Source organism: Diabrotica virgifera, chromosome 9 (assembly GCF_917563875.1).
Source record: "Diabrotica virgifera virgifera chromosome 9, PGI_DIABVI_V3a".
NCBI lineage: Eukaryota > Metazoa > Arthropoda > Insecta > Coleoptera > Chrysomelidae > Diabrotica > Diabrotica virgifera.
The window spans coordinates 147,607,892-147,626,003 of NC_065451.1; the positions used below are offsets into that span (position 1 = coordinate 147,607,892).

The 18,112-nt window shown below is 29.1% G+C and overlaps 1 long non-coding RNA gene across 1 annotated transcript; it reads left to right on the forward strand.

The window, feature by feature from the left end:
• The first annotated feature begins 10,498 nt into the window (after positions 1-10,498).
• On the forward strand, positions 10,499-14,480 carry LOC126892419 (uncharacterized). Its single transcript, XR_007700818.1, has 2 exons — positions 10,499-10,884; positions 14,173-14,480. It is a non-coding gene; the product is annotated as an uncharacterized LOC126892419 (long non-coding RNA).
• Positions 14,481-18,112: the final 3,632 nt, after the last annotated feature.

The following is an 18,112-nucleotide window of genomic DNA, read 5'->3' on the forward strand; positions in this document are numbered from 1 at the left end:
TGTTGTACCTGCGGACCATAACATATCGGCAACAAACATTTCGTACATTTATAACAAATTATTCTTTAGACAATGTAAATGTGTGATTTGCACGGTGTATAAATTAGGATATAAAATGGGTAGCCTGCAACCGTGCGGTCACCATTTTTGTCTTCGATGTATAAAAACAATCGAGCCGGTATGTCCGTTGTGTAACCAACAATGGAATATCGCAACGACGGTCGTTCGACGAGGTGAAAACTTTGGTCCTGGTCTGTTCATTAGATCGGAATATAATAGTCGTGAGCAACAATCGTAATTAAATTTTTATTGTTATCTTTATTATATATATATATATATATATATATATATATATATATATATATATATATATATATATATATATATATATATATATATATATATATATATATATATAGTTTATACCTAATTTTAATAAAAATTTTATATAAATAGACTCGTTACTATTATTTTACATTTAGTTTCATATACAATTATTATGAATGTATGCGTTTGTGAATCACATACGGATCATGTACGTAACCGATGTTTAGTAAAAAATTTTAGCATCTTTATGAATAAACGTGGAAAACCTCTATCGACGTGCACAATAAATCAAATATTGGAAAATACGACTAGATTGTATGATATTAAACTATTGCAGATATCGGCGAGAAATATAATAGAGGAATTAACAGAAAGTCAAATATTACATACATTTATCAAGAATTATTGTAAAAATCATCCAAATTTTTTAAGATATGGTCCGCCGTTGGGTGATATAGCGATAAAAGGTGATTTTTTTTAATATTTTTGTTTATTAAGAGAACGAGCGAGCGAGAAAGATATAATAATATAAAAACAAACATCCATGACCCACGGTATCTATTATAGAATCGTATTACTAATACTATGCAAATTAAATTATAAATAATAAACACATCATTAAGAGTTTATTCGTGTGTCATAACAACAAATAATATATTATGAATGGTAGTAATAAAAAAAGACGTAAAATACACCAACTAAAAAAACAACAAGACGACGATAAAAATGATCGACAATGTATACAGATCGGTTCGATATATACCATAGGTAACGAAACTTTTATCGGCGAAAATCAATTGTATAAAATCGAATTTGACGATTATGTACTCATTAGCGACGCACCTTTTCCTATACAATATGCACCGTTGCAAATTAAACCTCTATTACATACACGATGGGTGTATAAATTGTATGTCGAACAAGGTATGCGTCCGTTAATTAACAGGACCACTTTACGAGCTCGCGTTACTGGCGGTCAAATATTAGCTTATCAATACACCGAATGTAGCATTGCAGGAAATAATTGCGTTTATTACGGTTTCATACCGACGATAATGAAACGATTTAACGACACACACACGATATGTTATATATCGAGTAAGGCGATTTGGTCAAGAAAATTATACATTTATTTGAAACGGTACGATACGAATATGATATGTTCCGAATGCTCTAATAATTGCACACAATGGTCGATGCGATTAGAAGATTATCATACGGTACGGCATTATTGTACGCGCAGGTTACCATGGTCTCAATCGTATGTAATAATGGGTGAAAATGATAGTCGATGTATAGAAGAAATTAAAACGAATCGGTCATGTGTGGTGTGCGCTCAATGTTTCGATTGTTCGAAAAGCGTATCCTATTGTCGAAAACATAAAGTATGCAAACATAAAAGTGCCTTATCGATAGAAGCTACGCTTAAATTACTATGTCCGACGTTAACTACTACTACTACTTCGAATAACGATCAACAGGATGATACGAATAAAATCGTAAATCGTGCAGAAACCAAATTACAATCGTCTCGTATGAAAGATTGTAAAAAAGCGTCATTTACTATGAGAATATTTTAAAAATGTACATTATAAATATGTAAATATATATATATATATATATATATATATATATATATATATATATATATATATATATATATATATATATATATATATATATATATATATATATATATATATATATATATATATATATATATATATATATATATATATAACTATTTGAGTCTGCATTTTAATATTTTTAAACCTATTATTTATAGACGATAATACCCGAGTAAAATTTATCGATAAAGATAACAAAAAAAAATGAAGAAATACGACGTGTGGGTTGAGACGATGCATGGAAAGTAAAAGTACTCTTTATCTTTTTCATAATAATTTTTAATACATGTCACTGTTTCAATAACAAGTTGTTGTTGATTTGACGACTCGTTTCGTAATCGTTGCTCGAGCGTCGATCCTCATAACCTGAATCGAAAATAAAATTCAAGTTTACGGTCTCGTAACATTAAAAGAACGTTCCCAACCTCGTGGAGTCTTGAGTAAACTGAAAATTTTAAAAATTGATTATTTCAACATTTGTATACGAAATGACAAATTTTTCAACGTATATAGAAGAGTAGTTGAAAATGTTGTACTAATCCAGTATGATTATTGACCATTTTACTCTAGCGCCGAGCCTCATATCTTGACGGGAACATGAAAAGTAGGGTCGATTTCGTGGTACTAAAAAGTGCACTTTTTCACATTTTAAGTTTTACAAATCTCAGATTCTCCCAGGCACGTAGCCCCTCCCCCTCCCCGTATATATATATATATATATATATATATATATATATATATATATATATATATATATATATAATAGTTTTGTTTTGGGGTTGCAGTCACTTATTTTTTAGGGGCAGGATAAGTAAAATTCTTTGTTATTATCGAGCTTTCGCAAAATTTATTTGCTTTTTCAAGATAAGCTAAAATAAGTATATGATAAATACAATGAAATTAGAGATAAAGTGCATTGTATATAAAAGCATAAAAAACTTACAACTTGAGGTTATTCCATAAAGTAAACATTTTTACAAAACATAATGTATATAAATTTCTATTTTATATAATCCAAATAACAATGTTCCAATTTGTAAAAAAATATGAGGAAAGATCTGATTTAATTTAGTTTTAAATTTGACTAATGCCAGAAAGACATTTCAAGTAATGTCAAAAAGAATACCAATATCTGTTTATTTGAAGTTGTTATAAACTAGTATTAGATTATTCAATATTAGTATACTTTAAATTAGAGTAGGTATATCTAGATATATGAATTTTGCCAATTATTCTTTAGTTAAAAAAAAATTAAAGTGGTGCCAAAATTTGAAAATTTAATTTATGAAATTTAGTTAAGGAATTTAGTGTTTTTTAATTAAAATATTATTTATCATAAGATAAAATGTAATTGTAGATGTTACTTAGTTTATTTATGTCAGTTTTTTTTTTATTCACACATTGATTTTTATTTATGCATACCATTTCAAGAAATTCCCTTTTATTAAGTTGGTTCTCATGTTTCAATATCGTTGTTTCATTGAAGTTGAATGAATGATTTTTATTTAGTGCATGGTTTACTAATGCACATGTATTTTTGTTATTTCTTAGATCGCTTTTGTGTGACGTTAATCTACCTATTAGATTTCTAGATGTGTGTCCGATGTATGATTTTTCACAATTTCCGCATGGTATCTTGTACACTACATTAGAGTTTTCCATAATACCAATAGGTGTTTTAGTTTTTGTATACAGTGATGCTAACGTTTTTACATTTTTAGTTGTAATTTTAACTTGTGAGTAGTTAGCAAATACTTTAGTTAATTTGGGTGTTAATATTGGTATGTAAGGTAGTGAGGTGTAAGTTAATTGGGATTGCAAAATTTGGTTATTTGGTTCTGTTGTTGTATTAATATCAATCGTTTTATTATTAGGGTTGTTAAATAAAAATTTGTTTATTAGTTTAAGTGGGTAAGAATTCTCCAATAAAATGTCTTTGAGTTCCATTAATCCTTTATTGATGTTGCTTGGGTGAGATAATTTGTTGATTCTGTTTTTGAGACCTAATATTAAATTTATTTTCATATGAGGTGGATGCTGTGAATGATAGTTGATAAATCTGTTACTATCTATAGGTTTTCTATACCATTCAGTATAACATTATATATTATTCTATAACAGATTTATCAACTATCATTCACAGCATCCACCTCATATGAAAATAAATTTAATATTAGGTCTCAAAAACAGAATCAACAAATTATCTCACCCAAGCAACATCAATAAAGGATTAATGGAACTCAAAGACATTTTATTGGAGAATTCTTACCCACTTAAACTAATAAACAAATTTTTATTTAACAACCCTAATAATAGAACGATTGATATTAATACAACAACAGAACCAAATAACCAAATTTTGCAATCCCAATTAACTTACACCTCACTACCTTACATACCAATATTAACACCCAAATTAACTAAAGTATTTGCTAACTACTCACAAGTTAAAATTACAACTAAAAATGTAAAAACGTTAGCATCACTGTATACAAAAACTAAAACACCTATTGGTATTATGGAAAACTCTAATGTAGTGTACAAGATACCATGCGGAAATTGTGAAAAATCATACATCGGACACACATCTAGAAATCTAATAGGTAGATTAACGTCACACAAAAGCGATCTAAGAAATAACAAAAATACATGTGCATTAGTAAACCATGCACTAAATAAAAATCATTCATTCAACTTCAATGAAACAACGATATTGAAACATGAGAACCAACTTAATAAAAGGGAATTTCTTGAAATGGTATGCATAAATAAAAATCAATGTGTGAATAAAAAAACTGACATAAATAAACTAAGTAACATCTACAATTACATTTTATCTTATGATAAATAATATTTTAATTAAAAAACACTAAATTCCTTAACTAAATTTCATAAATTAAATTTTCAAATTTTGGCACCACTTTAATTTTTTATTAACTAAAGAATAATTGGCAAAATTCATATATCTAGATATACCTACTCTAATTTAAAGTATACTAATATTGAATAATCTAATACTAGTTTATAACAACTTCAAATAAACAGATATTGGTATTCTTTTTGACATTACTTGAAATGTCTTTCTGGCATTAGTCAAATTTAAAACTAAATTAAATCAGATCTTTCCTCATATTTTTTTACAAATTGGAACATTGTTATTTGGATTATATAAAATAGAAATTTATATACATTATGTTTTGTAAAAATGTTTACTTTATGGAATAACCTCAAGTTGTAAGTTTTTTATGCTTTTATATACAATGCACTTTATCTCTAATTTCATTGTATTTATCATATACTTATTTTAGCTTATCTTGAAAAAGCAAATAAATTTTGCGAAAGCTCGATAATAACAAAGAATTTTACTTATCCTGCCCCTAAAAAATAAGTCGAAGATTTGAGAGATGATAATATGACCGAAACTACAAAGAATAAAACTGGAACGAGAACAGTGAGTGAAAGATCACCAAACGGAGACACAGAACTAGATCCAAGAGAAAAAATAAAGAAAGTAAACGAAAATCAAACATTAAAAAACTAGAATTGGAACGGAAACACATTATGACGACAATGGCACGAAAAATGGACAAGGCAATGATACAAAAGGATATGAGAACAAGCAAGATTAGCAAAAAGAAAGAAAGAAAGGGTAATACAAAAAAGAAAAAAAGAGAGGGAGGTGTTATAAGAATAGCGTCATGGAATATAAGAACATTACTTAGAGCAGAAAAACTGGAAGAAATTACATCAGTTCTGATACAGTATAAGGTGGAAATAGCAGCACTGCAGGAAATTAGATGGAAAGGGAAAGGACAAATAGATCAACAGAATAGTACCTTCATATACTCAGGGGAAGAAAAGCAAGGACAACATGGGGTAGGATTCATAGTAATTGGAAATATGAGAGACAAAATAATGGAAGTCAGACTAATAAACAAAAGAATAGCTTACCTAAGGATTGAAGCTAAACAGGCAAACATATCCCTACTAAATGTTTATGCACCGACAGAAAATGCGAAAGAGGAGGAAAAAGATCATTTCTACGACACTATGGAAGAAGAGCTAGAAAAAATACCAAAAGAAGATGTGATATTAATATTGGGCGATTTTAATGCACAAATAGGAAAGGAGGATTATATACAGCAAATAGCAGGCAAACATACAATACATGAGAAAACGAATGACAACGGGCACAGAATATGCAATATGGCGACAGGAAATAATATGTCTATCAGCAGTACAATGTTCAAGCATCAAAGAAAACACAAAGTCACATGGGTTTCTCCAGACCAAAAAACAGAGTCACAAATAGACCACATATTAATATCGAAAAGAAGACAATCAAGTATAATGGATGTGAGAAGCTACAGAGGTGCATGCGGAGACTCAGACCATTTCCTGGTGGTAGCAAAGCTGAGACAAAAGATGAAAGTAATGAGAAGGCAGAAAGAGAGGAACAAGAGGTGGAATATCGAAAAATTGAAGGAAGCAAAAGAGATACAAAAGTATGAACATGAAATAGGTAAAAGAATTGCCGCACTGAATAAGGAAAGAGATGATGTCGAAGAAATATGGGGTGATATTAAAAAAGCAATTAACCACACGGCTGAGACTACATTAGGGACGAAGCAAATTACAAGAAAGAAGGACTGGTTCAATACAGAATGTAAAGAAGCAGTTGAAGAAAAAGTAAAAGCACGAAATCAGTGGATGCGGACTCACAAAAATGAACATAGAGACATGTACGAGCAAAAAAGAAAGGCAAGCAACAAAGTAATAAGAGAACAAAAGAGAAAATTCATGGATAGTCAGTTGGAGGAAATTGAGGCGGAAAGTAAGACTCAGAACACCAAGAAATTCTACACAAAAATCAGAGAACAGAACAGAGGTTTCAAACCAAAAGTAAATGGAGTTAAAAATAAACAAGGGCAAATAGTAACACAAGATCAACCATATATGAAAGTCTGGATGGAACACTTCAAGGAGTTACTGGCAGAAAATGAAACAGAAGAGATTACAGAAATGGAGGAAGAGTGGGAAAATAATGGAATGAAGGAGCCAACATTCGAAGAAGTAATTGAAATAATTAAAAATAACAAAAACGGAAGAGCACCCGGAAAAGATAACATAAACAGCGAACTCATAAAACTAGGAGGGAAACCGTTGCATAGGAAAATACACAAACTGATAGTAAACATCTGGAAAGAAGAAAAAATGCCAAAAGAATGGCAAACAGGCCAAATAATAACGATACATAAAAAGGGAAACCAACAAGAATGTCAAAATTACAGGGGAATAACATTACTGAGTACAGTATATAAGGTATTGTCAACCATAATACAAAGAAGATTACAAGAAGCAGCAGAGAATAAGATTGGTCAATATCAGTGTGGATTCAGGAAAGGAAAATCCACAATAGATGCGATATACATACTAAAACAAATAATGGAGAAGGCGAACGAAGCTAACATAAACTTAGAAATACTTTTCGTAGATTTTAAACAAGCTTTTGATTCCATCAAACGAAACCAACTATTGGAAATATTAAAAATGCTACAGGTACCGCTTAAATTAAGAAAACTTATAAAAATGACGATGAGCCATACCAGAGCGAGTGTAAAAACGCAAATAGGGGAAACAGAAGAGTTTGAAACAAACAAAGGAGTGAGGCAGGGTGATGGTTTATCCACAACACTATTCAACATGGCAATAGAATATATTACCAGAAAAATGAACAAAGGTACACTCAGAAATAGAGGAGGTCAAATTGTAGCATATGCCGATGACGTTGTGATAATGGCAAAGAGAAGAGATATATTAACGCAAATGGTAGAGGAACTCATTCAAGAAGGAAAAACAGTGGGTCTGAGTATTAACGAAAACAAAACAAAAATTTTAAGATTAGGGAAAAATCCTACTAATAGAGAGGTTAAAGTGGGAAGATACAAATTTGAAGAAGTAAGTAAATATAAGTACCTGGGAGTCATGCTGTCAAGTGATGGAACAAGAGAAAACGAAATAAAAGAGAAAACATTGGCAATAAATAGAGCATTCCAAGCCAACAAAAAAATGATAAAAAGCAAAATATTAACAAAAACTACTAAATTAAGGCTCTATGAAACGTTAATTAGACCGACATTAATGTATGGAGCAGAAGTGATGACAATGACCAAGACAGACGAAGAAAATTTGAGAAGAACTGAGAGAAAAATAATTCGGGCAATATTAGGACCAATAAAAACAGCAGAGGGTGAATACAGGAGTCGAAGAAATAACGAAATAAATGAGGAATTGAAGGGACAAGATATAGTCAGGAGAATAAAGAGACAAAGATTGAGATGGCTTGGGCATGTATGGAGAGCAGGAGAAGAAGCGATAATAAACATAGTGACAAAGTGGTCTCCGGCCGGAAGGAGACGAAGAGGAAGACCGAGGTCCAAATGGCTGGAAGAGGTGAAGCGAGATCTAGAGGGCATGGGTATTAGAAATGCAGAAGAAAAAGCAAGAGACAGAAGGAGCTGGAACCGGATATGTAATGCAGTTTAAGAAAGAGAAGAACGGAGGACTGATCCACCTCGAAAACATGGATCTAGAGAGCCTGTAAAGGCGACGCTACCCCCACGGGGGTGTTTTAGCCACTATATATATATAATATTAAATTTATTTTCATATGAGGTGGATGCTGTGAATGATAGTTGATAAATCTGTTACTATCTATAGGTTTTCTATACCATTCAGTATAACATTATATATTATTCTATAACAGATTTATCAACTATCATTCACAGCATCCACCTCATATGAAAATAAATTTAATATTAGGTCTCAAAAACAGAATCAACAAATTATCTCACCCAAGCAACATCAATAAAGGATTAATGGAACTCAAAGACATTTTATTGGAGAATTCTTACCCACTTAAACTAATAAACAAATTTTTATTTAACAACCCTAATAATAGAACGATTGATATTAATACAACAACAGAACCAAATAACCAAATTTTGCAATCCCAATTAACTTACACCTCACTACCTTACATACCAATATTAACACCCAAATTAACTAAAGTATTTGCTAACTACTCACAAGTTAAAATTACAACTAAAAATGTAAAAACGTTAGCATCACTGTATACAAAAACTAAAACACCTATTGGTATTATGGAAAACTCTAATGTAGTGTACAAGATACCATGCGGAAATTGTGAAAAATCATACATCGGACACACATCTAGAAATCTAATAGGTAGATTAACGTCACACAAAAGCGATCTAAGAAATAACAAAAATACATGTGCATTAGTAAACCATGCACTAAATAAAAATCATTCATTCAACTTCAATGAAACAACGATATTGAAACATGAGAACCAACTTAATAAAAGGGAATTTCTTGAAATGGTATGCATAAATAAAAATCAATGTGTGAATAAAAAAACTGACATAAATAAACTAAGTAACATCTACAATTACATTTTATCTTATGATAAATAATATTTTAATTAAAAAACACTAAATTCCTTAACTAAATTTCATAAATTAAATTTTCAAATTTTGGCACCACTTTAATTTTTTATTAACTAAAGAATAATTGGCAAAATTCATATATCTAGATATACCTACTCTAATTTAAAGTATACTAATATTGAATAATCTAATACTAGTTTATAACAACTTCAAATAAACAGATATTGGTATTCTTTTTGACATTACTTGAAATGTCTTTCTGGCATTAGTCAAATTTAAAACTAAATTAAATCAGATCTTTCCTCATATTTTTTTACAAATTGGAACATTGTTATTTGGATTATATAAAATAGAAATTTATATACATTATGTTTTGTAAAAATGTTTACTTTATGGAATAACCTCAAGTTGTAAGTTTTTTATGCTTTTATATACAATGCACTTTATCTCTAATTTCATTGTATTTATCATATACTTATTTTAGCTTATCTTGAAAAAGCAAATAAATTTTGCGAAAGCTCGATAATAACAAAGAATTTTACTTATCCTGCCCCTAAAAAATAAGTGACTGCAACCCCAAAACAAAACTATTATACATAGTATCAGTCAATATTACCAAACTACTTATATATATATATATATATATATATATATATATATATATATATATATATATATATATATATATAACAAGGAGCTATATCATACTGATGACGACTAATAAGTCAGAAACACGTGTCTATGGTTGCATTCCATCTTGTGCATATTTTGTTTTTATATATATATATATATATATATATATATATATATATATATATATATATATATATATATATATATATATATATATATATATATATATATATATATATATATATATATATATATATACATACATATTAACCAGCAATAGGAAGCCAAAATGTGAACATTCTACGGCTTATTCACAGCCCTCCAGCCTTTTCGAAGCCCGAATTTGGGCTTCGTATGATTTTCTTGTCGTTCTTAGACTTACAGGGGGAAGGGGAAGGAGCTGGTCGAACACACACATGTATTGGGGGGTTACTAATAGCTTGCCGTCTTTAAGTTGCCCAAAGTTCGCATATATAATGAGTAAATATTAGAAAACCTGCAATTTTTCGGGCTTCATAATGATGGAGTTTATATCTATATATACACCATTTAGTGCAAGCTTTTGCCGCGGAGTCGCTGTTGTAGTCGGTGTATATGTTTTTATACAGATTTATGTTGTAAGCATTTTACGAAGCCCTAAAAAAGGCAACATGGCAATATCATATGTTTTAATTTTTCATCTTAAAGATAACAAATCTGTGATTATACATTGTGTTTGATTGAATACGTTGTGCGGGCCTTGTGCGTCCCCAATGAAGCGTTCGCAATGAATAGTAGCAATGGTAAATGCCAGTCATGAAGATGAAATCAGGACAAATGGAAGTGAGGTGAGTATATTTTTTAAATAGATAAATTCAATAAATTTCACATAAACCACCCATATGACTCCGCTTTACAGTCGAAATTTATAATTAATTACATCTCATAGCCCAACTAATTTAAGTGTACCACAATTTAAGTGAAAATCAGACTGGTTAACTCAACAAGATTAAATCCACAGGTTTTAAAACTACTTTTTTAAGATCGATTCATGGATTTATATCACATTACTTGCACATATTTATACAAACAAGTACTATTTTTAAAAGGATAACAAATATAGGTCCTATTTTGTGTTGTAGAGGCTGGTAAAATCCGAATTGGACAAGCTTTGTTGGAGAAAGTCCCTGTTTTCTTTCAAATTTATGACAGTAGAATAGAAAAATTATATTAAAAATTCAAATATATTTCATTTGCTTTTTTTATATCAAGATTAATGGAATTAGAGATCGTAAACAAAATTTTTTGGTTAGGTCAACCGGAGGATAAACTCACTTAAACATGAGGTTTCAGATTAATGTGTAGGAGTGCTAACATAAGTGCACTTAAGTTAAAAAGTTAAGCTAATTTTTTATATTTACTTTATAAATGTACATATCTTTTGAAGAAAACACCCGAAACATACCCGAATCTTCATCGATGTTTTTGAAAATAAGTTGAAAATATTTGTAATTGAATTCTTTCAAAAATAAGTGAAAATTAAGCACTATCGTTTTATTTTTTTTTTCAGTCATATAGTTTTGAAATATTTGACTTTTTAATTTATTGTTTGATGTAGCAGCTAAAAAGCTAAAAATCTGGACGATTTGCATGATCAACATCTTTATTACAAAATAGAAACTAGCTTTTAACTACAAAACGTATGTTTTTACAATTATAATTTATTATTATGGCTCAAGCACCCAATCTGATTCAATTAAACTAATGGCATTTCTGGAATCAACAAATGATTTTATTTTAAGGCAAGCACTTTTAAAATCTCTTTTTCTAGTTCTTTAAAACCAGTGTAATAAAAAATATATTAACTAAGCGCGGACCACTGACTTATGCAATGTATTTGCGGTTTTTTTTTATTTATTTAAGGGTTATTGTTTATCGAAAAATTAACTTTCTTGTCTATAGCTGTAGCAAATTCTTTTTTCATTTTTGAGATCCGAAAATAACAGTTTTTTTTTTAAATAAATATTCGAATAAAATTCGGTATGCATTTGTTGCGCAAGCCTCTGTTCTAGCCGGTATATAAACCGGATATATTACCCAGACCCAGATATATGCTGTACGCATTTTACGACGCCCTAAATCTGTTACGTAGTAACACAACATGTTTTCATTTTTCTCGATAAAGATATTAGATCATTTGTTTAATATCACCTTCTAATGAATAGGTTGTGCCGGCATAACGAGATGAAGCGATCTCAAAGAATGGTAGCGATGGCCAAAATAAATGCCAATCAAAACGGCATTAATGAAAATGAGGTACGGACATTTTTTTAGAATTGATCAAAAATTCACTACCTGTGAAATATTCACTGTGAACAAAATCTTAAATTTACTATTATGTTAATATTAAAAAAATAAACGGTGAATGGTAAACTGGTAATGAGATTTTATATAAGTAAGTAGTTGCTAGTAGCAACTAGGCATCTTGTTAATATATAATTTTTATTTCAATTATTTAAAAAATCAAATAATTAAACGTCTTCTATAAATACATTAGTTAATATTGACAATTTAATTAAATAAATAAATTATTATTTTTATCTATGAATAAAATGCAAACAGAAAATTGCAATAAATTAAAAATACAATAAGAATAAGGTTTATTATTCTATTTTATTATTATATTTGAAGACACAAGTTCATGAAGGGTGTATGTGACAATTTTTTCAAAATATGTTTTTTATGTTAAAAGTACGTTGTTCGAACCTAGAGATCTTTCAAAGAAGTCAAACACGTTTTAAAATTAATATTTTCTAGAGTGTAAAGGATCTATGTACACAGTAAATTTTTAAAATGTAACTGCATAAAGGACCTATGTACACAATGTACATATTATACAGTGATGAGCGCGCTAATAACCGGCAAAATAGCGCAAAAAATGGAAAACATACTAAATTGTGAGATAAAAAAAGATAAAGCTAGTCGAGCTGGGATATTTAGCGATATTAACCTATACATTTACATTATATTGATGGTTTCCCACCTTTACACGTATCAGAGGAGTATGTCAACTAAAACTGTAACTGTGACAGTGGCATTTCTTAAACTCGTCCGATACGTTTAAAGGTGATAAACAATCAATATAATGTCAATCTATAAGTTACTATCGCTAAATTTAACACCTCCATTAGTGTTCGTCTCTTTTTTTCTCACAACTTAATATGTTTTTCATCTTTTGCGCTATTTTGCCGGTTATTAGTACGCCCATCACTGTATAAAAAATATATAATAAATTATTATTTTAAATATTATTAACAAATATATTAGTTTTAGGACTACATATTCTATAAATTTACTATATTTTGATCTTATAGTAAAAAAATTCTAGTATAAAAATTTTAACATCATTTTTCTCAATAACTTAAGAGTGTGACATAGACCCTTCATGCACTTGTGTCTTCATTTATTTTGATATAGTTATTTAAACACTTTAAAAAGCTATAAGGAAGTTTCCCCAAGAAGTGCATCATTTTTTGGTTATTTCACGTTGAAATATTCGCTTTGACACTTGACGAATATGAACCTATTTTTCATTACCTACAACTTTGCTTCTACTGGATCTAGAGTCTAGAGAGTTCATACTTTCATAGACCATTTTTTTCAATTATTTATAAGCTATATTTTTACTAAGAATGTTTTTTCGATAAAATACTTCATTTTTAAGTTATTTGCAAAAAACCGTCTAAAATTTTTTTTTTTTTGTTGAACAGTGAACATATTATTTTCTCGCACGTAACTCGAAAAGTATTAACTTCGTGAAAAAATGCTATAGAATAGAACAAAAGTTACTTATAATTAGTCAGTTTATCCATTTCTGGACTTACTTTTAAACGTATATTTTTCACCCCCGAGAAGAGGTGAAACTCACCCACAGGTCAAAAGCACACATTGGCACAATATACAAAGGAAGTGCTATTTAATATGTTCACAATATACAAGGTGTTTTATAAAATAAATAAACGACTGTTACAATAAAAGTAAAACTCGACAGATTTTTTGAAATATTTTTCGAAATAAAATAATGTTGATGAACACACTATACAAAACATGTAGAACTATAATCAATTTTTTTGTAGAAAAGAAAAGTAACGCTGGGCGTGAACGGTGGTCTAAGGCAGAAAAGTCACTAGTATGTCATTATTTTAAGGATCATATTCAGAAGAAAATTGCGCCCAAAACAGGCGAGTGTGCAGAATGCATCCCTAAATATAAGGACTTTCCAAAGAATAAAGACTGGCTGAAAATAAAGACTTTAGTGTATAATACTTTTAGAGCAAAATGACCCATTTTACCATTTTTCATTTTAAATTAGAAATGTTTATTAGTTTAACCGAATGCATTTTTCTTTAATAGTTATATAATAAGATATTTTACTTTTTCTTTAGTTTATTTCTATTTTTACTCACATGTTTGTTCTACCGAATATAACCTTTTTTTTTTTAAATAGGATGTGTTAAATTAATAAACCATTTTATCACATTGTCAGACTTTTCAATATGCATTTGATCCTATTACCAGTCGTTCCCAAACTTTTTGTTTCTCATGGCTTTACAGATTAATCCATTGAAGTTAATCACAAATAATACAAATTAACATTGGGAGTGAGTTTGTTGACCATTAAGACGATGGGTATTATTTTCGGCTGCAATGCTCTTCAAATGGGGATTAATTGTTTTTTTCGAATCCTGAAAAAACTAATAAGTATTTTTGAAAAATTTAAACGCAGAATGAAAGATTACGTTATTAGCGAGGGCAGAAAGTCCCTGAGAACTTCTATAATGTTTATTTTAATAAGTTACAGGGGTGAAAAACTAAGAGAAAATTTAGTGTGATTTTTAATTTCAAATATCTCATTCAAAATAAACTTTTTATTTATTCTAAGGGACTTTCGGCCCTTGGCAATAATTCCGTCTTTCATTCTGCGTTTAAATTTTTCAAAAATATTTATTGTTTTTTTCAGGATTCGAAAAAAATGAATACAATGTCCGTGGTAATATTTTCCAAATCTATCTTTGTCTTACAACGCACTCAGTCGAATAGAATATTGTCAGCATATTGCTTGTCAGACAGCGACAATCAGTGACAATTTTAAATATTTGACATGGCATCATGAATATTTTGAGTTGTTGATTAAATAATATTGATATACATATAGTGTATTTGACAAATAATTGATTTAAGACGTGAACTTAATAAAAAGTTGTTTATTGTGTATTATTTGTGGAAGGTCCAAGGAGAGAATACATCAGGATAATATATTCTGTGATCCAAGTATTTTGTTGTTGAAGATGTTCAAAATTGTAAGCGTTCCATAGTAACAATATATTATTAAAAAATCACTTTAACATTTTTCCTCTTTTCTCGATTGAGTATTAGTTTTTGTTGTACATATAAATTATTACAATCAGTGAATACCTAGTTAGTGAAAAAATTATCACATTTATTAACTGAATTAATAATTTGCAATTATACAAATAGCAGTTATCCAAGAACATTTAAAAGCCATCTCTTTAAAGTTAATCATGACATTGTCAAGTAGAATGACATTCTAGTAATGTTTACATATCCATACCAGTGTGAATTTTAATACACGTAATTTGCCGTGTAAAGACAGAAAAAGTAGGGATAGCCGTAAAATATTTGCGAATTATGTACCGATGGTCTTAAACAATAATTGAAGAGTGGAAATTCAAAATGGTCTAATTCCATTTTAGTCACATTTGACTTGTAACTGTTGTGAATTTCAACTTCCAAAGGACTTGACCAACACTCATTAGGAGTCCCTGCTATAAACTAAAGAACCAACAAAAAACATATAATGCGTGATCCCATGTAAAGAGCACACAGTCAATTCAAAGCCCGGGTCGTAAAGTAAGCTGGCAACAAAGCAGGGCTTCCTAAAATGTATTAAGTATACTTTTTTACACATTTGGGCTTCGATTTGCTGGATTATACTCCGGGCTACTAATAGTCTATTTAGTACATATAAAAAAATAAATGAAGGAAATTATTTCCCCTCTCAGGTTGCTCTTGATAAGCTCGTTACCCTGATCATTTTAATAGAAAATACACTCCTATAAGATGAATATTTCACCCGGGCTGTGGGTTGTCTGTTAAGTATTCCGGGCTTCTAATTGTCCGATTGGTATGTATATATATATATATAAGAAGACAATGAGTCTTTGCTGACAGTAATTATATAAATTTGGTTATTGGGTTATGCAGAAAATGAAAAAGTGTACTCTTTTAAATTTCTTTAATCCTAGCTTTCAGTTAAGATTTTAACCATCATCAGGGTGCTACAAAGATATTTTTGGTGTAAGATAATATGAAAACATGTATAAAATTTTGTACTTACAAACTTATTGAGGATATTTCAAATATGGTGTAACTAAAATAAGAATCAAACTTAACATGGTCATGTAAATGCTTCAATGGAAAAAACGTAAAATAAAGTAGTAATTTAGTAAAATAAAAGTTAATTAATTTAGCACAACTTCAAAATCAATAAAAGATAAAATGACATTTAGACATGACATGACATTATTTGAAATATCTTACAAAAATTTTTTAATATAGATGAACAATTTATTGAAGGACCAATAGGGTCAATGATAAGAATTGAAATATTTTTAATTTTTATAAAATATTGTTAGCACTATAGAGGGATCGCAGTGATTGTGACTATAGGCCGACTATACTCAAAGGTAACACGAAACCTAATAGAAAATGATAATAAAGACAAAAAACCCGAAGAAATTTTTGTTCGTAGTAATTTTGAGTGGCGTTAATAAGAATTTTATTTTCAATTTACCCATTCTATCCATAGTTGGGAGGTCGGTACACTGTCATATGCTTTTTCCAAATCTATTGAAGCTATATAGTTTCTCTATTTCTCTGCACTAGTTTTTCCATTGCAAATTTTAATGAAAAAAAAAATTATCCATATTGGAGCGTCCGGCCCTATATCCCGCTTGTTCTTCGGGTTTTTTGTCTTTAATATCATTTTCTATTAGGTTTCGTGTTACCTTTGAGTATAGTCGGCCTATAGTCACAATCACTGCGATCCCTCTATAGTGCTAACAATATTTTATAAAAATTAAAAATATTTCAATATCATTGACCCTATTGGTCCTTCAATAAATTGTTCATCTATATTAAAAAATTTTTGTAAGATATTTCAAATAATGTCATGTCATGTCTAAATGTCATTTTATCTTTTATTGATTTTGAAGTTGTGCTAAATTAATTAACTTTTATTTTACTAAATTACTACTTTATTTTACGTTTTTTCCATTGAAGCATTTACATGACCATGTTAAGTTTGATTCTCATTTTAGTTACACCATATTTGAAATATCCTCAATAAGTTTGTAAGTACAAAATTTTATACATGTTTTCATATTATCTTACACCAAAAATATCTTTGTAGCACCCTGATGATGGTTAAAATCTTAACCGAAAGCTAGGATTAAAGAAATTTAAAAGAGTACACTTTTTCATTTGCTGCATAACCCAATAACCAAATTTATATATATATATATATATATATATATATATATATATATATATATATATATATATTGATGTGATCTTGATTATTGATATGAGATAATATTCTTATATGTCATTTAATTTAATCAATGCATCAATAATAATCTAATTAATTAACCGGATCACATATCAATATGTTTTCAATCTCAGGGCGAATTATAAAATTAATTACTTACTTACGTGGCTTCTAAGTATTTCTCAATGGTTCCTAATCGGGATAGGAAAGAAAAGAGTCAAATAATACACACATATGGGTTACAATTATACTCAATCTATTGTTTATTTTATTTAAATGGCAATCACTGCTTAATATGTGCTAGATCTTATTATTCTTAAACATAACATTTACAAATGGGAATCTTATTTCCTTTTGGTTTCCAATTGAAAGTTTTTATTAACATTTAACTATTAGGATTTATTAGCAACAATTCTATTTAAGTTTGATGAAGCTTTTCTGATATT